Raw genomic sequence first — 25255 nt, forward strand, 5'->3', positions numbered from 1 at the left:
GCTCTTTATTAGGTTGAGGCAGTTCTATTCTTAGTTTGTTTAGAGTTTTTATCATGAAAAGATGTCAGATATTGCCAAGTGTTTTTTATGCAACTATTGAGATGATCACATAGTTTTTGTCTTTTATTCTATTAATATGTATTATAGTACATTTATTTTCATATGCACTACCAGTCTTGCTTTCCTGGGATAAATCTCACATAAGCTTGCATATAATCTTTTTTATATGTCGTTGGATTTGGTTTGTTAGTATTTTGGTGAGGATTATAGTGTCTACAGTCATAAGACATATTGGCCTCTTTTTGTTCCTGTTTCTTTGTTCTGGTTATCAGGCCTTGTAGACTGAGTTGAAAAATGTTCCCTTCTCTTTTATTTTTTGGAAGAGTTTGTGAGGGATTAATGTTAATTCTTTTAATGTTTGATAGAATTCACCAGGTAGCTATCTGGCTTGGACTTTTCTTTGTGGTAAATTTGATTACTAAGTCAGCTTTTTTATTTGCTAAAAGTCTATCCAGATTTTGTTTGTTTTTGAGTGAGTTTCAGTATTTTTTATCTAAGAATTTATCTATTTCATCTAGGTTATCTAATATAACAATCTACTTGAATTAATATTTGCTGTATTTTAATAGTATACAAAAACTTGGCTTTTATATAGCTCCATTTCCCACCTTCTCCTTTGTCCTTTTATTATGGTACACATTACATCTTTACACATGCAAGTTCATCAACATAGTTTTATACTTCCAGCTTTGTCAGGTATCTTTTAAATAGATCAAGAGAGAGAAAAAAAGGCATTATAAACAAAAGTACATGTTTACTAACTTATATTTTACCAGTGCCTTCTATTTCTTTGTGTGGATTCCAGTCACTGTCTACCAATATTTCATTTCAGCCTGAAAGGATTCCTTTAGTATTTCATGTAGGAAAGGTTTGTTACTGATAAATTCTATCACTTTTGTTTGTTTTAATTTCTCCTTCATTTATGAAAGATATTTTGCTGGATATAGAATTCTTGGTTGACAGTCTTTTCTTTCAGTACTTTGAATGTGTCATCCCATGACTTTATGGCCCTCATGGTTTCTGATGGAAAATTAGCTGTTAATATTAGTGAGACCCCCAAATACGTAATAAGGCACTTATCTCTTGCTACTTTCAAGATTCTCTTTTTAATTGGGGCAATTTGATTGTAACATGTCTCAGTGTGTATTTCTTTGAGTTTATCCTACTTGGAATCACTGAGTTTTTTTGGATATGTAGATTCATGTTTTTCATCAAATATGGGAAGGTTTTAGCCATTATTGCTTCATATTTTCTTTCTGCCCCTTTCTGTCTCTTCCTTCCTTCTCAGACTCTCTTTATGTGTATGGCAATACATTTGATGGTATCCTACAGGTCTTCAGGTTTCTGCTAATTTTTCTTCATTCTTTCCTTTCCGTTCTCAGATCGAATAATCTCATTTGACCTATCTTCAAGTTTTCTGACTCTTTCTGCCTATTCAAATCTGCTACTGAACCCTACTAGTGAATTTTTCCCTTTAGTTATTGTACTTTCCATCTCCAAAATTTCTATTTGGTTTCTCTTTATAACTTCTCTATCAGTATTATCTGACTGGTGAGATACTGTTCTCATCTCTTCTTCATTTCTTTATACATGATTACCTTTAGTTCTTTGAACATTTTGTGGTCACTGACTTGAAGTCTTTGTCTAATGAGTCCAATGTTGGGGGTTCCTCAGGGATAATTTTTATTGAGTGCCTCTTTTTCCCTGTGTATACAACATTTTCCTGTTTCTTTGTATGTCTCATAAGCTTTTTTGCAAACTGGAAATTAAAAATAATATAATGCAGAAACCCTGGAAATCAGGTCTCTGCCAGCCATTGTTTGTTGTAATTATTGTCTCTATTTGTTTCATGACTTTACTGATCTTATTCTGTGAAGTCCATGTTTTCTGTTATGTGTGGTTAGCTGAGTGGTTAGCTAATGGCTAGGGAGATATTTGATATTTTTTAAATGCCTTCATTCACTAAGTCCTCCAGCCTTTGCTGAGGGGATTCCTGTGTATGGTGGGGCACACCTTCAATTTGTCAGCTGTTTACAATTCTTCGTTGGCCTTTATTCCATTTATTCAAAGCCTAGACATCAGTCATAGGTGAGAGATTATGGCCTTTTTGGGTCTTTCCTGAGAAAGTGCATACTTCTGCACTTGTACATGCCTTTTATATCCCCAGGAAGATGTACGAGCTTTTGAAGTCCCTGATGGACATCTCATTCCCCAACTGTTAAGTTAAAATTTTTTTATTAGCATCCTGTTTGCCCCAACTGTAATTGCTGCTTTCGGCAGTGAAATGTTAAACAGTTACTGTGATTGTTTGTGACAGGTGTCCCAGGAAAAAAGGTCCTCTGCCCTGAGTGAGTTCTGAATGAGGTCCACTTAAGACCAGACCTGCAAATAGGAGTCTCCAAAGAGCTACCAGGCCAAATCCTGACAATTTTCTGGGAATGAGGCTCTTTGTGGAGCTCCAAACAGGTTTCACCCCTTCAGTGCTTCTAGGCTACTGGTTTTTACAGCTGACATAATCGCAAAACTGTTGATTTGCAAGACTTCCTCAGAGCTGAGAAGACGTAAATGGGAACAGGGCAAGTTAAATGATACAAATGTCACTATTCTTACTGAGGTTCAGGTGTTTTGCTCTGAATAAATAGTCCTCAGGTTGTCGCAAAACTTTATTTTATTTCCCTATTTCTACAAATGTTGATTTGACCATTTTTGTCATTGCTCTTGCTTTTATGGAGGAGTAGAATTTCAGAGGTCTTTATTGCACCATTCCAGAAGCACTTCTCTTCCCCTTACCATTTATAGAATATAGAAACTACAGTCAGAAGTTTAAGTGTTTTTATCTTACCATATACATTATTGTAAGGTAATCTTTGTTGGGTATCCCACCCCTTGCCAGAGCCTCCTTCCTCAGAGATATCTTTGAGTACTTTAAAATGTTAACGGTAAACATCATTTTTGACTTGTTTTCTGTCATTAAATGACAAGTCACAATTGTTACCTAATATAAAGTAGAATTTCAACCAAACAGAACACAAAGACTTGAAATTTTTAATCAAATATATACTATGAGGGTGGAGGGTTGTCCCATTACAAAAGAAATACTCTATTCTCTAGGATTTTTGTCCTAAGAGCAATTTTTGACACCCTTAATCACTGTAGATCTCATACTCTCCTACCTCTTTTGTTCCCCCATCTATAGATTCAGAGATTCATTGCTGATATTCAGCAATGTTCAGCAATGATGACCAGGGACCTGCACTGATATCTCAGTCCTATGACTAGCTTTCACCTTGCTAAGACACAAAGTAGATAATGCAATAGATTAACCTATTAACTAACTAATCTACTAATTAATTGATGCAGTAGGATGGAAACAAAACAATAACCAGAAAGATAAACTATATGCAGGATTATAACTACAGGTTAAGGTACAAACTTAGGTTCAGAAAGCCATAGGATTAAATCTGGTTGCACCACTCACCAGCTCTGTTATTTGGGGAAGTCGCTTTACCAGTCAAAGCCTCTGCTTCCTCTCTGTACATGGGCACAATGCCTACTTTATCAGGATATTTGGCAGATCAAATGAGCTAATGAATATATAGCACTTATGTAAACCATGGTTTATAATAATCACAGTAAGTGATAATATTAGGTAGTAACCAGAATACTCCCATTCCTGAGCAAACTAACCATAGCTACATGAATACATTACAGTTGTGAAAAACAAGGTATGTTTCAAAAGTGAGACCACTGCCTATAGGTAGTTTTCCATCTCTCACCAGAGACATTTCTCAGGCTGATTTACATTCATTAATCTCGCTCATGTGAGATTAAAGATGGCGGCATGAGAGGAGAGACAGAGGCTTCCTCCTAAAACTGGATACAATTAGAAAATATAGTTGGCGCAACTAATCCTGAGAGAGCAACAGGAAAGAGGATGGTGCCAGACTGCACACACCTGGAGAAAACAGCAGACCTCAGTGAACGGGGTAATGTACCAGAGCTGTGGCTCCGCAGGACCCGAGCCCCTCCCCCACCCCAGCTCACTGGCAGAAGGAAGAGAAACAGAGCAAGGAGGGAGTGGAAGGCTTGGGACTGCTGAACATCCAGCTCCAGAGATCTGCACTGGGAACACAAACCTACATTTCATGGTGCTTTCATGAGACTCTCATGACTACCGGGTTGGAAAGTTAATACAGGCAGAGTTCCTGGGGACACTGGGATTCCGGCTGCTTGTGGAAAGCAGGGATCCATATCCGGCTGCTATGGGACAAAAACTTATACCTGTGTGACCGGCCCACCTGGCTCAGGCAGTGGAGACAGGCACAGCAGCCGGGAGGAGGGGAACAGCTCTTTTCTCCCCCCAGGCACCAGTACAGCTCCCCGGTGACCCCCGACATTACTTCAGGGGCTCAGCAGCTCCAGAATAGAGCTTCTGGACACTAGAGGGTGCCATATACAAATATGAAACACCAAAGAAACCTGGTCAGGAGTAAAATTATTAATACAATTCCAGAGAAAGATTTAAATAATATGGACCTCGTGACTCTTCCTGAAAGGGAGTTCAAAATAAAAATCATCAACATTCTAATGGAGGTATGAAAAAAAACATCCAAGAACTCAGGAATGAATCCAGGTCAGAGATCCAATTGTTGAAGAGCACAATGGAGGGCATTAAAAGCAGGTTGGATATGGTGGAGGAGACAATAAATGAAATAGAAACTAGAGAAGAGGAATAGAAAGAAGCTGAGGCACAGAGAGAAAAAGGATCTCTAAGAATGAAAGAATATTGAGAGAACTGTGTGACCAATCCAAGCAGAACAATATTTGCATTATAGGGAACCAGAAGAAGAGAGAGAGAAAGGGATAGAAAGTGTCGTTGAGGAGGTAGTTGCTGAAAACTTCCCCAATCTGGGGAAGGAGATAGTCTCTCAGGCCATGGAGATCCACAGATCTCCCAACACAAAGGACCCAAGGAAGACAACACCAAGACACATAGTAATTAAAACGGGAAAGATCAAGGATAAGGACAGACTGTTAAAAGCAACCAGAGACAGAAATAAGATCACATACAAAGGAAAGCCCATCAGGCTAACATCAGACTTCTCAGCAGAAACCTTACAGGCCAGAAGGGAGTGGCATGATGTATTTAATGCCATGAAGCAGAAGGGCCTGGAACCAAGATTACTTTTTCCGGCAAGATTATCATTTAAATTTGAAGGAGGGATTAAACAATTTCCAGATAAGCAAAAGCTGAGAGAATTTACCTCCCATAAACCATCTCTGCAGTCTATTTTGGAGGGACTGCTATAGATGGAAGTGTTCCTAAGGTTGAATAGCTGTCACCAGAGGTAATAAAACCACAGTAAAGAGAGTAGAACAGCTAATTACAAAGCAAATGCAAAATTAAATTAACTATCCTCAAAGTCAATCAAGGGATAGACAAAAAGTACAGAATTTAATACCTAATATATAAAGAATGAAGGAGGAAGAAAAAGGAGGAAAAATAGAAAAGAACCTTTAGATTGTGTTTGTAACAGCATACTAAGTAATCTCCCTCATGTATGCCACATGCTACTCTCCTATAAATCACAGACTTCCAAGGGATGTCATTCATTCACTAATGCACGCGTTCATATGGTCAATATGTACTGGGCAGGTTACACATACCAGGTACTAATGTTAACATCAGTGTAGGGTAATGAACAAGTAGACAAGATCCCAACCCTTATGGAGATGGCCTTTCAATAGAGGATGGAGGCAGATTCAGGTGACTCCATTCCAGCAGAAGAGACTTAAAAAACCTCTAAGACAGCATTTTTCTGATTCTCATGGCTTGAGTTCTGCTGTAAACCAGATTTCACCCAGGAGACACCTCCTCCCTGCCCTTAGTAGTATTTGAAAGTCAGAGTGAAGATTATGAGGTAGATTCTGTTTCTACTCTTACTGCTAGAGGTTTTGGGTATTCTGTAATCTCTCTAGCAAAGGTTCAAGTATTCTATCACTAGCACAGCTTCATGTGTTTCAAGAAAAAGAGATACTCATTTTGGTGGAGATGAAAGCAGAGGTCATATGATCATGGAGATAGCAGTGGTGGCACCAGCTTCCAGATTCGTAGCTCTGTTTAGTGACAGAGACATAACGGTAAATTCTGTTGTGTTGTCCTAAGCATTATGTCAAATCTCTGCCTGTTCCCACACTTCTACAAGATTTTATATGCCACCTAAAACCAGTATAAAACCTTTCTGCTTCAGCCAGTTGAAATGAATTATGTTATCTGTTACTTAATCCAGACCAATACAGGAAAATAAATAATAGGAAGATAAACAATACAAATATTGTTTATAATAAGTGCTACAAAGAAAGTTTGATATAAGACTAGGTTAGTTTTTTCAGACAGAGTGGTCAAAAGATGTCCTTAGTGAACTGAACTGAAGCAGAGACCTAAAGGAAAGGAAGTACTAAGGGAAGACTTAGGAAAAGAGAGTGCCAGGTGGAGCAAACATCACTAGCACAGGTCCAAATTTGGCAAGAGTTTGGTGTATTCAGTCCTCAGAAAGAAGAACAGCATGGCACAAGGTGAGACTAGAAAATTAAGCAAGAGCTACCACTGCTCAAAGTGTGATCCAGTCTGGGACTAGTCTGCAAACTATTTGCAAAGGATTCATGATGAGTACAATGTAAGTGTAAACGTTTAGAATTTTTGTAGCAATCTGACATCACAACATTCAAGCAACAATTTTATCATATTTAATAAATCAGTCCATAACAGATTGGAAATTTAAAAAAAAACAGTCCTTCTCCACAAATGGTTAAAGCAGTGTTCTCCAGGTCTAACTTCTCAGTCTTTCCTGTAAAGGGTCAGACTGTAAATGTTTCAGGCTTTATGGGGCTGTCGGAACTCTGCTGCCACTTCTCAGCCCTGCTGTGGTAGGCACAAAAGCAGCCACAGATAATAAACAAGGGGGTATGGCTGTGTTTCAATAAAACTTTATTTATGAAAACACAAGTTGGGCAGATTTTGGCCTGTGATGTGTAATTCATCAACCCTGGTCTAGACCACAGGAAGGAGACTGGACCTGACTCTAAAGGCAATAAATCCACCTGCTTAATTGAGGCCATCTCTCACTTGATCCTTTCTCATCCTGCAGGTATTTGTAAAGGCCTTGGCTCACTGACCCTAAATCAGAAAAACCGTGGAGCTCCTCCCAGTTCCAATTCAGTGTTCTCATAAGCAACCCTGACCGATGAAGTCTCTATATTCACAGGCTTGTGTTTAAAGGAAGGGTCTCTTTTGCTATTACCTGCATCCCCAAGGAATTACAATGACACTGTTTACCCTACATTAGGCTGATGAGCAGCCCCACAGCCGTAAGAGGTCATACCCTTACATTCTACAAGACCTGGTCAGTCAAACAGGTTCACATTGTCCTCTGGGACATTAAATCACTTCAGTGACCAATTTTCTGAGGTTTAGTACCCCATTTTTCTTCCATATGAAGTTATATCTCTGTCCAAATGGATTTCTGTGACCGCTGCCCATTTCTGGCTCCTTTGGTATGCCTGAAATGATTATATTGGACGAGACTATTACCTGCCTCTGGCTCTTTGGGCATGCCTGAAATGGTTATGTTGGACTAGAGGCCCCACACACACATAGCCTTGTTTTTTTCTGGGATCAGATGCCACCACAGGCAGGAATATTTTCTATATCCACATGTCTTCCTTCACACAATATGCATTTCATAAACACAACCCAACACCCACACAGTAGAGAGCCTTATTCTCTCCCCAAGGTAGAGCCTAGCCCGTGGTGTGTGCTGAGATGAACCCCCACCAGTAGACCTCTCTCAGAGGGTATAGAGCTGAGGCAGTTCTTTCTGAAATCTTAAGATTTTTTTCATTAACTCACAACAAATTCAATGGGTAAAACTCTGCTGTTGAAAGTTTCCTTAAAATATCCCTTCTGGGCCTACCACCGTTGATCTTGGCAGCAGGTAGCTTGGAGAGTTTTGGAAAGTCTCAGTTTGGCATAGCCTCAGAGCTACTGGCACATTAAAGATTAATAAAGTGCATTTAACTGAGCCCAGGACACTGCAACATGATCCTTTACCATGAAATGTGCAAGATTCTTTGTTTGCAATGAAGGAAACTGAAGCCAAACAGGGCCTACCGTGACAAGTTAAGATAGGAAACAATCAGGAACTTTGCATGTCTTTTGCTGGTAAACTGATGGGTAGGAAACAATGCCCCTGCTCAGTCACAGGCTTACTTAGTATTCTCAGGGATTTAAGGTGGGCACCGAAGGATGACCCACAAAGCTGGGTATTTATTGAGCTTGCAGGACCACAAAGATACTGTGAGCACAGCTGCCTTCATCTAGTATAGAAAAGAGTGATTCAGAATAAATTCTCAGTTTATCAGCTTCTCCAAAGAAAGTAAAGATAAAGCAAAGCATTCCAAACATTTTTGATTTGCTTTCATGAAACAGAATGCTTGTGTCTGACTGAATATTAACCCAGGAGTAAGAAGACACTTTTCCCAAGCATCATGTGGGGCTGACCACAGAATGACAAGACTTAAATAAAAATAAAAATTAAACAAGCACGTACATCATAACAATTTGGTTCACAAGTGGGATCTACTTACTGTCAATCTGGGGACACCTGGCACAGGCAGCAAATACTGGGACAGGTCGGTGGAGGAAAACATTTAAAAACGTGTCACTCTGAATTCTGGAGAAGCACTGGCAGACCCCACGTGCTGGGTAATGCCTTGGGTCTATGTCCACAGAGCAAACCCCTCACATCCTCCAGAAAGATCACAGGCACACTGCACTCTGCACATTAGAGCTCGGCAGCAGAGCACTTGGCTCATAGGACGCTCTTTCCTCCACATCGACATAAACATTCAAGAGGAAAAAAGAAGAGAAAAGAAAAATCTGTCCTTACCGAAAAGGCATGGCAGACAGGGACGGTGAGCGTGTCACTTAGCCCGCTCAGTACTTTCTCTTTCATTCGCCAGTGTTCTAACGCTACTGATGAAAGTTCCCGGGGTTTTCGGATCTTCCTTCAAGAGATTTAATCACCGGCTTCCCCAGCCCGGGTTTAACAAACACCGCTGTGTTCTGTCAATATTTGTATGCAGCACCACATTGGGCAATCGGCCAACACACAGTCTCAAGAGGCGAGGGGAGAAAACTGACACCCTAACAAACATGTTACTCTCTTTTGTGTGTTTTAAGGTGGTGCTCAAAGTGTCATCTTTGACTCTGACAGGGGCTAAAGATAGCCTCTTTTTGTGACTTTCTCCACTGCCCCCAGACGCCTGGCAGGGCTGCCTGAGCTGGGTTCCCCAAAGTTTGTTTTTGTCTCCCTGCCCTGAAGTTCTCCACACAATCGCCCGGCTTGCCTCTCCACCAGCTGCACTTTAAATGTATTTTAATTGGCTGGAATGTCGAAAGAATCCATTTGGCAGCCGTTTACATGTGAAGCACGCCCAGGGCAGCTGAAAGAGGCCCCAGAAGCGGCCGATTACTTCATCAAAAGCTGCAGTTTGAATACCATTGACTCCTACATAACTACAGTGAACTCAATTCTATAGGCAAAGAGGAGTAACTAATAATTTGCTGAGAAAATTCTTCATTCATCTAAGAGCAAAAAATGCAAAGGAAAAAAAAAATCCCTGCAGACACAACAGTTCTTATGAAAGGCTTGATTTATAGCCCCCAGTTCTCTCTTCACAAACATTGACTTTGTATTGCATTACAAGAGGGGGTATAATGCATAATTTGGTTTTCCTGAAAAGTTAATTCAAGTAATTTTCCTTTTGAATGATCCCCTGAGGTACATCATTCTATTACCTCTTTATACATTAGCCATATGCTACAATACATATTGTCAATACTTGTGGCATTTCCTCATTCCCTTGTTTTTCTTGGTTGGTTAATAATTAGTTTGTGGTTTCCACTAGATCCAGTCACAAATAAACTCACTCTGAGTTAAAGTGGATAACCATCACTACACAGAATTTGCAAGGCAACTTTAAGTTAAAAACACTCTGACACAAGTGTCAGTTTACACAGATTCTAACATCAAAGATAAGTGGGGTGGGGGAATACCTATGCATATGTCTCAAAAATAAAATGAGAACATATATGATATATACGATAAGAAATAAATGGTATAGCTTTCAACTGGTTCTTTACCAATATTGTGCTGAGAAGCCTTTTCAAATACACAGAAAACTGAGTTGACAGATTTAGAAACCCTGAGAAGTATATTCTGAAGAAGCATCCCAATTAATCCTGGTTTTCACCTCTCATTAAAAATTCCTGGTTTAGAGTCAGAATATCTAGGAGGATCTTGGCACTCTGAGGATACCTTTCAATGGAAAATATGAGCCAGAGAACATTGTCAAATTTGTTCTGATGCCTTATCCTCACTTCAATAAAATTGTCTATGGTTAATAACAAGACAGCACAAGAGAAAGAATGGTGCATGCAAGTTGCTTGGGTAGATTTGTCGAACAGTCCAGCAATGGAAAACAGCACCCCAAGTGAACAGGCTTTATTTGCAGGAAGGAAGAGGAACAGAAGATGGGGAGAAAGGACAAGGGCCAGCTCCATGGACATGCAATGAACTCTATGGTCGCACAGAGCCCCATGCTCATAAGGGACCAGCTCTTAGGTTAATGCCGTGCTGATGCCATCTTGAAATTCTTCACCCTGCATCTCCACTTTGCACTGGGCCAAGCAAACTATATAGCTCATCCAGAGAGAGACAATATAGACCGATTTCAACACATAGCTGAGATTGAAAAGTGCTGGGAAGACCATCCAGAGTGTGAGGGTAACACCACTTCTGGCTTGCCCTACATTCTGCCTTAGATTTTGGAGGTCCTGAAAGGACCAAGGAGGAGATTTGGGAAGAATCCCTCCAGCAAACACAAGGCCTGAGTGATCTGGCAGGTTCTGACTAGTCTGCCATCTGCTGATGGTTTACTGTTTGTTGTGTGACCACACTTCATCTTACTGGCTCAGAGGGGTTTTGTTTGTTTGTTTCCCACAGTCAGTCACCAACTGTGTTATTCTGTGGGCAGAAAGCTCCACGTGTAACTATCATCTATTTTTATATTCCACTACAGCCTTGATTGATAGTTTGACAAAGTTAAACTCTGTGCCAAAGGCTCAAAAGCACTGCTGGCCCACTGCTGTGGGGCCAAGAGCTCCCAAGTTACTAAAGTGCTATGAAATGAGTACCCACAGTCACCTTCTGCTCCTAAAGTGTTCTCCAGGACCAGCCCTTACATCTGGGATTTGGCCTGCTCCAGTCTCAGCAAAAACCTTACAAAAAAGAATTTTTCTTCTATAAAAGAAGTTGGTCTCAGATATCAAATATATGTTGTTGGTATCTTGTACCTGTTAGCTGGATTTCTAACACTCCCACACTGGTACTTAATGAAACAAATTAGCATTCTAGAAATAGAGCAGAATTTAGAAATAAGCTGGCCCAAACTACTATTTTTTTTTTTAAAAAGGATAACTGAGATGATCAATGACTTCCCAGAAAGTCAATAAAATGTGTCCAGGTCGCACACTGCATTTTGCTACACATGTTCCTATGTTGGACTGACCACCCAAGTGGTTCCCCATTCTGACTTGCCTACTGACTCCTAGATATTTTCCTGGCTCTTGTCTACTTTCACACCTCCTGACTTAATTTCAAGTGCCCAAGTCCAAATTCCTTGCTTCACCTTGATGAGCCACTCATACACAACACTGAGCATGCTGCTTCTTACACAAAGACACATGGCCTAATTATCATAAAACAAGGCCACCTAGGAATTCTTAGATCTTGTGACAAAAATTCCTCTGCCACTTATAAAGCTTTATTATGTATCCTGGCAATCTTACTCCACAGTAGAGGCAGGTTTGAGAAGCTCACAGTGCCCAAGGAATAGCAAAGCAATCCTGTTTTAATTCCCTGCCAGAGCTTGTTAGATCATGTGGCCCCTCTTTATCACACTCTGATATATAGGCTTCAATAGGTCCGCGATTCCTTTGTAGCAGATCAAAATGCAGCCATGTAGGAACATGTTATGGGTCATGGACACATAGCAAGAAACCATATGTTTTCTGGATGCAAAACAATCTATTATAATAATCTGGTAAGTTCTAGAAGTAACAGAAAAGTCAAGGGTCAGAGCCAGGAAGGCAATGTGAAAGGCTCTATGTCAGAATGGGAAGGTCTCGGTGCTGCAGAGAAATAAACCAAATGCCCAGTGAGCCCCTTTTCAGGCCCTGACCTTAACTGGGCCTGATCATCATCATGTGTCCATTGGTAGCATGAACAAACCTACACAAACTGTACCTGCCACCCAAGGTTAGCATTGGGATGTGCACACTTGCTACATTCCTCAATCTGAGAAGCCCTGAAGCCACGCAAGCTCGGAGATTATCGGGGCCCACATGACAAACCTAGGTCAGCCAGGCAGTAGGTCAATATCCAAGAAGGCAGATGAAGCAAGGAAGTTCCAGTTTCTGGCAAACCAGAAAATTCACACAAGGCAGGTGGACAAATCATTGAAAAACAGTCAAAGCCCAGGTCTCCCAGTTCTTCAGGAAATAAAGGGGAAAATCAAGGCAGACCACAAGTGGATTAAGATACCAGTTTTTCAGATACTGATAAGAGGCTTCTGCATAGAGAATCAGGAACCTTGTCTGAAACACAGCCAGCCTACCACTTAGCAGTGGTGTTTACTAAGCAGTAAAAAAACCATAAAGATAGGCCTAACAGAACATTTTGTTTGTTAAATTCAGTCAGACTGTTATTAAGGAACACAAGCTGAGTTTAAGGCCCTCCTCAGGATCACAGGAATGAGCAAGAAACCATCTTAGCACAGGGCTGTGCAAAACTGTGCTCGGGCTGCCGTAACAAAGCACCACAGAGTAGGGGCTTCAACAACAGAAATTCATTTTCTCACAATTCAGGAGGCTACAAGTCCAAGATCAAGGTAGTGGCAGGGTCAGTTTCTTCTAAGGCCTCTCTCCTTGGCTTGCAGACAGCTGTCTTTTCCTCGTGCCTTCACATGATCTTCCCTCTGTGTCTCTATGTCCTAACCTTCTTTTCTTAGAAGAGCTCACTCTCATGACCTCATTTTACCTTAATTACCTCTTTAAAGACTCTATAGCTAAATACAGTCACATTCTGATTTATGGGGGTTAGGACTTCAAAATATGAATTAGAGGTTGTGGGGGGCAATTCAGTCCATAAAAGGTGTTTTTTGGATCATCTCAGAACTAGCCCATGTTTGTTCTTCCCACAGTGTTACTGACTCCATATTAAGTGCCTTGGAAGCCATTACTTCTTCCCTCCAAAGGCTTCTTACTATTTGCCCAGGATGGAGAAATTTGGGTTTATAGATATTAAGAGATTTGCTGGAGGACCCAGAAAACCAGTATGACTCTAGATCCCAAGCTCTTAAGCCAATACCTAGCTGTCTTTCCAGAAGCCAGGCTGGTTGGTATTTGACTAAAATGACTCCCAAAACACCTGATACCCAGAATCTGTATCTCATACTCCCTGAGCTCCTGGAGGTTGGCCATGATAGGTCCAATCTATCAGGCATTACTGAGCATCGATCAAATAGGCCAAATTTCTCTGCTTGCTCACAGTTTTGCCCAAGAGATAAGATATTCTCAAAAGTGAGGAAAATTGATCATTAAGTTTTAGAGAAAGATGAGACCTAAGGACATGGGGCTAATGACTTGAGGTCTATTGAGGAGTGTCCTGTGATTAGAGAGGGAACCTGAAGGCTGAAGGGGAAGCTGTAGGTCAATGTTGAGGCTTCAGGAGCCAGAAAACCTTATCTCAGGTCCTGAAAGTGACAAATACCCCAGAAGCTCTCCCTTAGAACCAACTAGAAGCCTTGAGCAAACTGAGGATCACATCTAAGAAAGGAGAAAAAGTAAGGAGGAAAGAAAAGAAGGAAGGGAGGGTAGGAGGGAGGAAGGCAAGGAGGAAAACAAGGTAGGAAACATTTTACCAATACCCGCTATGTGGCAGGTATTATGCTAGACGCTACCTACATCGTCTCCTCTATTCCTCACAAAATGCTATAAAAGTAAATAGTGTTTATCTTCATTTTACAGACTCATAAACTGATGCTCAGAAGTGTTACAACTTTTGATCACATGGTCACAGAAATTGGCAGAGCCAAGATTTAAACCCAACTTTATGTATATTTTCCTTAAACCATCCTGGGGCCAACTCTAAACTAAGTAACAAGGAAACAAGTAGGAAGTTCATGGCTCACAGTCAGTGAGACTGTGCTAGATGATGCAGACCTCTGACGGGTCTCCTCATCCCCACAAGTTCAGTCCCTCTGGAGGTCAAAGCCCTTGGTTGTGAAACCATGACACTGATCTCCAAGCAGCCTGGCTGCTGGTGAGACAGTACAATCCACTGTGAACTGAAGTGAGAAAGGTCAGAGAGGCTGTCTGCTGATGGATAGGGCTGGCACAAAGCTAGTTCTGATAATAAAATAAAAGGGGTTTATTGATGGGGTTCACTTACTTTATGCAAATGATTCCACCCATGTATTTATTCCTTTGTTGTGTGGGGGTTTGCCTCAGTAAAATATATCAGCTCCAACCACCAGGGAAAATAAATCTTTCTGGCCATTCAGAAATCAGACTCCAGATTCTGAGCTAGATGAGACATCCTTTTAGAGAAATCAGTGGGCTGCTAAGCACAAGGGAATTCATATGTTGTTTATCTAGTGAATAGATAACGATTTATAGCTGTGAGACAGGGGCAGAGTCAGAGAGGAGAGAAAAACACCCTGAATTGTATTTGTATTCAATGACTGCATTGATACTTCAAGAGCTGCCAGAACATCAGGGATGCATCAACAATAAACCAAAATTTTGGCAAGCCACAGATGGTGGGCCATATATGATGGTGGATGCCAAAAACAAATACATAATTTCAAATTCCATTTTATCTTAACCATTGAAGAATTCATCAAAATAGTGAATGAGAAATAAAATGATTTCTCTGGGTTTAGAAATGCATTTTTGGTGATTCTTCCTAATTTTTGTCACACATAGGGTGTTCATGAGCACTTACATCCTCCAGGGATTCTTTTACCAATTACTTGAGAAGCCAGTTCAATAGCATGTTTGAGAGCCAGCCCACACAGAGTGCTTTCAGTGGACCAGGTCTTGTTCCCAGCGCCTCAGGTAGGACAGCTTTATGAAGGTCAGTGTGGTATTACTCCCGTTTTACATATAGAAGAACCAAGACACGGTTACTTGTCTTCATTCATAATGACATAAATGGGAGAGCAGTGATTGGAACCTGGAAGCTTAGCTCCTACACCACTGTCTATCCAGAGCTTTAGAAGTTGAGCTGACATAGGGACCCAGATTTATCTGATTTTGTTTTATTGTCCTGACTGTGCTTCTACAGCTTTCTCCAATGGTCAGGGGCTACCTTCTCCTCACCCCTCACATGGGGCTATACAAATGCCCAGTTTTATACAGGTATCTTAAATGTTGTTATTGCTGTTTTGGTTCTGCCCAGGAAGACATTGTGCTAAAGCATGCTGTACAGACTAAACTTTTCTTGTCAAGGCTCAGTACCTTCAAAAACAAACTAATGTTTTAATTTTTTTTAATGAGTTAATGTTTTAATGAATAGAGATTTTTCTCATGGGCACTTTCTGCCTACAAAACTTACCTAGGCTATTTACAATCTTGTTACTCCTCCCCGTACACCAGAGCTAAGGTGAAAAAAAAAAGGACACTTAGAGGTAACTAGGCAGGTCCCAATGGAAAGAGCAGTCCTCACAGTCTTGCCTAAGGTCAGCCTCTCCTCTGCCATTTACTGTGTGACCTTGGGTAGGTAACTTAACCTCTCTGAGCCTCAGTCTTCATCCCCAAGGAGGGATGATAATGTGACTTTGGAAGGTATTCACAGATCATAAAATGTGAAAATGCCTGGTTTATTATTAGTGGTCCTTAATTCATGTTAATTCCTCTTTCCCTCCATTGTCATGCCTAGACCAAAGCTGACATGAAGACAGCTGGGCATTCTCAGAGCCCTCTTCTCCAGTGCTCTCGACTAAAACATGCTGTACCCATGCATGGGGCTCCTAACAACATTACCTTTTGCTACATACCAAAACCAGTTGCTAAGAAAGCTTTGTAATGTTAAATACCTATAATGGTAAATAACATGATTTAATTGTCCTGTAGGACTCTTGAACTGAGCATTCCTGAATTCTAACTATGTTTGGAAGAAACCAGAAAACACAAGGGCTCACAAGCCAGTTTGCTCACCAGACTTATCCAGGGTGATAAGCCTTTAAAATGACTCACTGATAAGGATATATGTAATTATTTAATAGCTTTAAGAATCATCTCAAAGAAAAATCTTATCCTATTTTTTTAAAGCAGCAAAACCAATAACAATTCTTTAAGTGTGATTGCACTTGAAAAAGTTAATCTTTCAAAGTCACTATATTTAAAGGGCATTTTTCTTATCCTCCCCATTGGCCATTTTTCAATGTCATCCCTCCATTCTACTTTTGTCCCTTTTCATTAAATTATAGGAAAGTCATTTAGGAAAGTCAGATTGGGGAATGTCATGGCAAAAAAAGGGAAACAATTTAAAAATGTAAGCCCAATAAAGCTAGAGCTAATTTTTTAATATATAAGCATGCTAAGTTTAGTAAATGGCAGTTTCACATCCAGCAAAGATTTCTGGAAGAAATTAATAATGTAATTATTGATTGCTTATTTATGTATTTTAATCCAAAAATGACTTGAATCATGTATGAGAAGAAGGGAAAATTTATAATAGCAAGCAAGGACAGAGATCTGGCAAGATGTGTGCAAAATGATGATATATGGGAACAAAAAAACTTTCAGAGGGGGAATCAATAAATGACCAAAAGGGAAGTCATTTACTTTGAAGCCTAAGATCAAAATAGTAAGATAGTAATTAGAGCATATTTTTCCAGGGCTGAGTTCCTTTATCCTTCACTTTTAGATGATGACTTACCCAAATGCACGTAAGTAAGAAAGTTTTTGTTTTATATTGACAGAACACCTTGGTGATGAATAAAGGAGAAGTAAAAAAGACTTTGGTCCCAAACTTAATAGGGTTCCTGGTTCAGTTAACCTCTGTAAAAATTATAAACACTTAGGAAAAAAGCAAAATTGAAGTACTAAAATACGTGCTCTCTGAAGTGCCAGATAAAGGGGTTCATTTGCAAACTACAATTGTAATCTCAATTCTGTACCTCATTTCATTTCAAGTTCACATGATTGGTCCTCAGGCTACCATTTGTCTCCTTGCTTTCTTTCCTTGTCCCAATCTCTCCATTTTCTCACTTGTCCTCCGCATCTGCTCTAGATAGTCTTACCGTAACACTTAAAGCATTTTCTTCAAACACACACATACACACACACACATACACTCCACAGCCCCTGCAACATCCATCCACAGTATGACCAAGGGATATAGTATCTCTTCTTGGCTGAATCTTCCAAGGCTCAAGGTAAATCCTGTTTCCACAGAGAAGTTTCCATTCCCGATCACCTCAGTCTGCAATGAAATAGGCATTGTTCCCTCTTCGTCAATGTTAAGTGGCAAATAGTAGTAAAATATGCCTTATGCTGGGATTTCTTCTATCCATTTACAATTGATTATAAGCCCTTTGAGCTTTTTTTACCTCCCTGACCACTGACTTCTGGATTTTGTGCAGAGACAGTGATCAACACTCTGCTCACCAAAGGCTGGTGCCCTTTCTGGTGTCAGCAGTCAGCTTTAAAACTCTTCAAACAAAAAGAAATAGAAAATTCACTCAAGATTATTTGCCTGGCTATGATGAGGAATCAAAGAACCACAAGAAGGTTATTTCTGTCATGGCATAGAGCAGGTGGCCTGAAGTCATATGATGCTTGCTACCTGTGTGATGCTGGGCTAGTTTCATAACCTTTCTGTGCCCTGGTTTCCTCATTCATAAAATGGAGATTGTAACACTTACAATGGCCAATAGTTATATAATGTTCCTTAAGCCTTTTGCAAATAACAATTCATTTCATTCTCATAACACCACTATAAGATAGGAGTTCTATTCATATTTTATACATAAGGAAACAGGTACAGAAAGGATACATTTCTGGCCCACAAGTCACAGAAACAAAGTTGCAGGGCCAGAATTTTAATTTAGGTAGTATAACTGCAGAGCCCATGTTCTTAACCACTAAGGTAAACTGCCTCACTTCTACCATAAGTAGTAATATGTGCTCTTAGTACAAATTTAATAAGGACAGAGAATATATATATGTTATTGGAGACCATAAAAGGATATGATTAGCCCTTTTTTTAATGTAACTGCTTTATAAGATGCAAGGGGGTCCATACAGAATGTGTTGCCTTCTTTGACAGAGCAAGAATTAGGGCTGTTGAAAGGACAAAATAAGATGGGCATGTTAAGCAGTTAGCACAGTGCCTGACAACTAATGTGACCTCATGAGTTTGGAGCCATTATTGTAATTGTTATTCTGGTAATGGTGGTCACTGGGGCTCAGGCACCATTAAAGTCACTGTTGGCTCTTCTTTGCCCTGACACTGTTCTGCTTTACTCTGACCAACTCTTTAGTTGGAATCAAAGACAGATGGATGGGTTCAAACTTATCCCTTAAGGATGGGAGGGGAAGAGCAATGAGGTACCCCCCATGGTTTGATGCCCACCTCAGCTTTACATTGGAAGATCTAGGGTCTAAACAGTTCCTCCACACTGCAGCTGAACTAGGTTATTTTGTTCTCCTTAATGTCTTGTACTTTCTCAGTTCTAAAACTTTGCTCAGTCTGTGCCATCCACCACAAATTCTTTCTCTCTCACATGCACTGGTGTCTGCCAATTCTTCTAAGTACCTTGAAATTTTACCACATGCACAGAGCTTTTTCTCCTTCTGCTAAGTAAATGAATGCTTTTATCCATTTACTCATTTTGCAAACATTCATTGATATCTATTCTACTGGGTGGCAGACACTTTGAAAGGCACTGGAGATGATCAAACCCAAAGAGCCTCAGCCTCTGCCTTCAAGAGAGTGAGAAAAATCAGTGATTAAATGCCATGTGGTAAGTGCTATGAATGCAAGTTAGACAATATTGCTCCTTCCTTCCTTTGAGCTTCATATCCCCTTCTTGGCATTGTTTTTGAGACTCAGCATATTCTGTCTGCTGTTAAGTTATTTATGCTCCTCTTTTACACCCTGATTAGTATATAAACTGATTAGTATATAAACCAGGGCCAAGGAACATGACTTTTGCTCCATAGATTATCAAGGCAACCTCAAGGTCAGAATCTCCCAAATGCCTAAGAAATACTTTTTGCATTGAACCCACCATGCTGTAGGTTATAAAAATACTCCATTTACAAGAACAACTCTGCACATAATCATTAGGAAAAAAACAGAGATGTTTCTTCATGACCTTCCAGGGTTCTTTGCCAGGCAACATCCAACCTACCCTCAATCACACTCAGACACAGAGTGAGAAGCAGTGAGATTTAGAGCTTCAGTTGCTTGAAAGCTATTGCTTTGGCAATCCAGCAATGACATATGGCTCTTTATTACTGGGCCTTACAGCTCTGAGCAATTTTATCTGCCAGAGGGAGAATATTCACTTCAGAATTTTGGATGTAAATATTCAGTCCCTCGTGCTTTGCATGTCATTGCTAATGGTGTATGAATAATGATCCAAGAGAAGTATAAATAATCATTTGGCTCTACAATGAAAATAACAGTTCTGACTATAACCAGCAAAAAATGAAATAGTGCAAACTTCAAACTCAAATCAGGAGGTTATCATCTATATCTGCCTCAGAAAGAAATTCTTACTGTCAGAGGACAGAATAAATTTTTTTTTTTAAGGAAAGCACCAGCCCATTTCTGCAACCCTATTTCAGTCAAAAAAATAGGCAGACCCCAAATTACAAGTGGGTTATATTTCTAAGGCCTTTTGTATCTTAAATGTTCAGAACCCAATTCTAACATGACTATATAATGGTGATCCAATTTCCAGGAATAAACCTTCCATAAGGGACCTAAACATCTTTGAAAGTGTTTCAGTGGGAATGTGGGATTCCAGTCCAATTCAAAAACACAGGAATGGGAGGACAATGTGCAAGAATTTATTTGGCTGCTCAGTATGGATAAGCAGGTGTCCCCTTCTGTGTCTGATTGTGAAAATGGCCACAAAGATCTCCTATACACATGCCCGTTGGCAATGTGACTTAGCAGCTCCTCCAAAGGAAGTGGTGGAGTCAAGATCTTCCATCTTGAATCAAGCAGTAGAATCTCTGTTTTCATCCCTTGAATTTGGGCTCAGCCATTTGAACTGCTCTGGCCAGTGAGACAATAGCAAATGTGATACAAGCAGAGGCTTGAAAAGTGCTTGTGCATAAGGACTTACCTTCTCTTGCTGCTTTTGGGAACCCTCCACAGCCAAGTCTCACCCAAATTAGATCAAGCCAGCAACCATTCACCTGAGGGAGTCTGTCCTAGACCACTTACCCACATCCAAGCCACCAGCTGACTGCTGAGATCAGCTGAGCACTCAAAGACCAGAAGAAATGGCCACCCAATCCACAGAATCACAAGAAATGAGAAATGTTTGTTGTTTTAAGACATTTCATTTTGGTGACATTTTATGCAGCAAAAGCTAGTTGGTACACCTTCATCCCATGCTATCTGGTCCATGTAAATCTCTACCCAAATTCCACATTTTGGGTAGGGGAAATACCTACCCAGAAATCGGCTAAGCTATACTCAGAACTTAGTGTTGGAAGTATCTCCCTCTTTCACGGTCCTGGGGTAATAGTTGAAAGGTAGGAGTTGGGATGCTGGCAATTCCCAGAAGAGACCATTCTGCAGTCTGACGTGAGCAACACCTATGGTAGCACTGATGGGGGATGAGGGGCTCTAGGATAGAGAATGGGAGCAGTTGGAGCTATAACAGTATGAGAAATTCCAAAGTGAAAGATTTGTATATTGGGGTCTGCCTTTCCCAAGCCAAACCATTCAAATCCACTCTAGCATCCACCAAACACCCTCTCGACCTACACAGGAGACTGAAGGTCCTGTAAAGGGGGCCCGGGTAGGTTCCACACCCTAGAAGAAGCTTGGCATGGGTGTTGAATGAGTCTAACAACATACCTGCCACGTAACTAAACTCTGCCTAAGTTCCTCACTCCTGACTATTTTGCTCTGACAACTGCTTCCTTAACTGTGCACATTTTCTAGCACCAAATAGATGTATTTGGCCTTGAGGTGCCCTGAACCCAGCACAAATGCCACCCTCCCTCATTACCAATGGCTGTTACTTGGCCAAATCAGTTTCTGCAGGGCCCAGCACCAGAAGTCCTCCTGTCACACTGCTCCACGAATCCCCTTGCCAATCAGAAGTGAAACAAAAACTGGCCTCTTCTTGCCATCTCTGTCATGACTCCATCCTGAGCCACACTGAACTCTGTTTTGTCCACAGTCATCATGAACACTATGTCTATCAGTTTCATTTTCATGCTTTTCCCATATCATGTACATTACTAATAGACAGTTTTAAATTCCTTTCTTGTCTTTCTTTTTGAAGTTTCTTTTCTTTATTTTACCTCAGTGACTTTTAATTTAGGTCACTTCATTTTATCCCATATGTCCTCTACCATACATCTGTATTGGGACAAAGTGATATAAATCTATAAACTATTTGTGTAATTATCTCTTTTCTTTTATCTGAAAGCAAGAATTTGTTTTGTTTATCTGGTGGTTTTCCCAATTTTTCTGTTATAACATCTTTCTAGATTCTGGTTTTTTTCAGCCAACATACGACTTAGCCCTCCCAATTTCATGTTCTCCAAAAATGTGGTATATGGGCCTTCTGTGTCTTTATCCAGGTTCATGATAAAAACTGTCAAACAAGAAAGAAAACTTTGGCACACTGCTAAAGATCTTCATCCAAACAACCTCAAATCATTCATGAGCTATGAATCTACCAAACATTATAGGATCTAACCCACATTTCGAGAATGCTATCCTGATCATCTCTCAAATGCATGAAGACAGAAAAGGAACATTCCATGCAGGGGGGGAATAAAATGACGAAAAGAGAGGAGAAACATACGATCTCTTTCTGAAATGGAGAAGATTTTCTTATATTAAAAAATTGAAGAGAGATTAAACATGGCAGTGTGAGAGGTGAGACAGAGGCCTCCTCCTAAAACCACATATAATACAAAAATATAATTAATACAACTAATCCTGAAAGAGCAACAAGAAAGAAGGCTGTGCCAGACTGCATACACGTGGAGAAAAGAACAGACCTCACAGAACAGGGTAACATACCAAAGCCATGATCTGGCAGGAACCAAGCCCTTCCCCAACCCCAGCTCACTGGCAGGAGGAAGAGAAATGCAGTGGGGAGAGAGTGGAGGCCTGGGACTGCTGAACACCCAGCCCTGGAGATCTGCTCTGGGAGCATGAACCTACATTGCATGGTGCTCTGGACATAAGTGGGGTTGGAAAGCTAAGACAGGCGGAATATCTGGAGAGACTGAGATTCCAGCTGCTTGTGGAAAACAGGGATCCACATCCAGCTGCTTTGGGATTAATGAAAGGCAGGCAGTCTGAAAGACTTCTTAACAGTGAAAGGGCTGCTAAAGGGGCAAGGATTGCACAGAGCTTACTGGTCAGGAGAAAGAACAGGTGGACAAAATTGCCTAGCTGCACTCTGCCCTGCAAGTTGGGAACTTTCAGAAGCTGCATTCCCCTGGCTGGCTACACAACTCCGAAGGCCCTCCAACATGATATGCAGCCTGCTGCAAATTCCTCCCAGCCAGCCGGCAACAGCTCACATACTGGCAGCTCATGCCTGGTGTCAGGCCAACCAGAGGGAAGCCCCACCTATGGCAGCCACAAATACAAAGCACAGAGGCTTACACCTGTGTGCTCAGTCCACTGGTTCTGGCAGTAGAGGCAGGTACACCAGCCAGGAGGCAGACACCACCCCCCAGGCATGAGTGCCACTCCCATGCAACCCCCAAAATCACTCCAAGGGCTAAGCAGCTCCAGAGAGTAGAACTTCTGGACACTAGAGAGCACCAAATACAAATATGAAATGTCAAAGGAACCTGGTGCAAACCAAAATCCCACAAACACTAGAAAAACAGGCAAGTGAAACTGAACTCATGAATCATTCTGAAAGAGATTTCAAAATAAAAATCATAAACATGTTCATGGAGGTACAGAAAAATATTCAAGAACTCAGAGAAGAATTCCAGATGGAGATTCAATCATTAAAGAATAAAATATCAGAAATGAAACATACAATGGAGGGATTTAAAAGCAGATTAGATATAGTGGAGAAGATGGTAAATGGAATAGAAATTAGAGAAGAGGAATACAAAGAAGCTGAGGCACAGAGAGAAAAAGGATCTCTAGGAATGAAAGAATATTGAGAAAACTGTGTAACCAATACAAAGAGAAGAATATTTGCATTATAGGGGTACCAGAAAAAGAGAGAAAAAAGGCATAGAAAGTGTCTTTGAGGAGGTAATTGCTGAAAACTTCCCCATCTGGGGAAGGAGATAATCTCTCAGGCCATGGAGGTGCACAGATCTCCCAACACAAGGGATGCAAGGAAGACAAAACCAAGACATATAATAATCAAAATGGAAAAGATCAAGGATGAGGATGGACGATTAAAAGCAACCAGAGAGAGAGAAAAAATATCACCTACAAAGGAAAACCCATCAAGCTATCATCACACTTCTCAACAGAAACCTTACAGGTCAGAAGGGAGTGGCATGATATCTTTAATAAAATAAACAGAAGGGCCTTGAACCACCAATACTCTACCTGGCAAGATTATCATTTAAATTTGAAGGAGGGATTAAACAATTTCCAGATAAGCAAAAGGTGAGAGCATTTACCTCCCACAAACTGTCTCTACAGTGTATTTTGGAGGGACTGCTACAGATGGAAGTGTTTCTAAGGCTAAATAGCTGCCACTAGAGGAAATAAAACCACAGTAAAGAAAGTAGAACAATTAATTACTAAGCAGATGTAAAATAAAATCAACTACCCTGTAAGTCAGTCAAGGGATAGACAAAGAGTACAGACTATGCTATCTAATATGTAAAGAATGGAAGAGAAAGAAAAAGTAGGAAAAAAAGAAGAATCTTTAGATTGTGTTTGTAATAGCATACTGAGTTGTTAGACTGTTAGATAGTAAGGAAGTTACCCTTGAACCTTTGGTAACTACGAATCTAAAGCTTGCAATGGCAGTAAGTACATACCTATCTATAATCACCTTAAATGTAAATGGTCTGAATGCACCAATCAAAAGACATAGAGTCAAAGAATGGATAAAAAAAAAAGACCCATCTATATGCTGCCTACAAGAGACTCACTTTAAAACCAAAGACATGCACAGACTAAAAGGGAAAGGATAGAAAAAGATATTTCATGCAACTAACAGGGAGAAAAAAGCAGGAGTTGCAGTACTTCTGTCAGACAAAATAGACTTCAAAACAAAGAAAATTACAAGAGAAAAAGAAGGACATTACGTAAGATAAAGGGGTCAGTCCAATAAGCGGATATAACCAATATAAATATCTATGCACCCAACACAGGAGCACCTATGTATGTGAAACAAATACCAACAGAATTGAAGGGGGAAATAGAATGCAATGCATTCATTTTAGGAGACTTCAACACTCTACTCACTCCAAAGGACACATAAACTAGACAGAAAATAAGTAAGGAGACAGAGGCACTGAACAACACATTAGTACAGATGGACCTAACAGACATCTACAGAACACTCTACTCAAAAGCAGCAGGATACACATTCTTCTCAATCGCCCATGGAACATTTTCAAGAATAGATCATATACTAGGGCACAAAAAGAACCTCTTTAAATTCAAAAAGATTGAAATTGTACCAACAAGCTTCTCAGACCACAAAGGTATGAAACAAGAAATAAATTAGGCAAAGAAAATGAAAAATCCCATAAACACATGGAGGCTTAACAGCATCCTCCTAAATAATAAATGGATCAATGACCAAATAGAAAAAGAGATCAAGCAATATATGGAGACAAATGACAATAATTTAACACCAC

General features: G+C 40.3%; 1 protein-coding gene across 7 annotated transcripts in view; it reads right to left on the reverse strand.

Moving 5' to 3' along the window:
• Nucleotides 1–25255, reverse strand: part of NCKAP5 (NCK associated protein 5) — a 942960-nt gene that overhangs the window by 879831 nt on the left and 37874 nt on the right. For 2 of the 7 annotated variants that reach the window (XM_073241342.1, XM_073241341.1), the window contains exon 1: nt 9009–9515. The exons of 2 other annotated variants lie outside the window; for them this stretch is intronic. The gene's annotated coding sequence lies outside the window, so the exon portion shown is untranslated. 3 more of the 7 variants (XM_073241352.1, XM_073241348.1, XM_073241344.1) reach the window with 2 other exon arrangements.

Source organism: Manis javanica, chromosome 7, assembly GCF_040802235.1.
Source record: "Manis javanica isolate MJ-LG chromosome 7, MJ_LKY, whole genome shotgun sequence".
NCBI classification, from domain to species: domain Eukaryota; kingdom Metazoa; phylum Chordata; class Mammalia; order Pholidota; family Manidae; genus Manis; species Manis javanica.